The sequence below is a fragment of the Lipotes vexillifer genome, unplaced genomic scaffold, assembly GCF_000442215.2.
Source record: "Lipotes vexillifer unplaced genomic scaffold, Lipotes_vexillifer_v1.1 scaffold365, whole genome shotgun sequence".
Taxonomy (NCBI): Eukaryota; Metazoa; Chordata; class Mammalia; order Artiodactyla; family Lipotidae; genus Lipotes; species Lipotes vexillifer.
Genome location: NW_006781263.1, coordinates 2,105,930 through 2,106,290, shown reverse-complemented (window position 1 = coordinate 2,106,290; position 361 = coordinate 2,105,930). Strand labels below are relative to the sequence as shown.

Genomic DNA, 361 nt, shown 5'->3' with positions numbered 1-361 from the left:
CCCAGGTTCGTGAGTGGAGCCCAGCCTTATATGGACTGATCGCTCGGGCAATGGCCCATTTTTTCCTCGCCACCAGCCGCCACCGCGCGCTGAGCGGCCGCCGGAGCCGGAGCTGACGCCGCCTTGGCACCCCTCCTGGAGTTACAAACTCGGGCCCGGCCCGCAGCGCTGGCGCGCAGGCCGCCCGGCTCCCCGCGTCCATTTCCGCGTGCTTGCAGAGAAGACACAGGCAACGCCTTGGGCTTTTTCTTTCTTTCTTTCTTTCTTTTCCTCCCCTTTCCCAGAGTTTCTTTCTTTTTCTTAAACATAATAATCTCAATAATTAAAACCCATCCCCCCTCCCCTCCCCCCACCCCACTCC

General features: G+C 59.8%; 1 protein-coding gene across 1 annotated transcript in view; it reads left to right on the top strand.

Annotated features, from left to right (window-relative positions):
* The first annotated feature begins 99 nt into the window (after positions 1 to 99).
* The window catches only part of NKX2-2 (NK2 homeobox 2), a 3,105-nt gene continuing 2,843 nt past the window's right edge, over positions 100 to 361 (top strand). Inside the window, exon 1 of the mRNA XM_007454534.1 lies at positions 100 to 361. This exon is cut by the window's right edge and continues 369 nt beyond it. The gene's annotated coding sequence lies outside the window, so the exon portion shown is untranslated.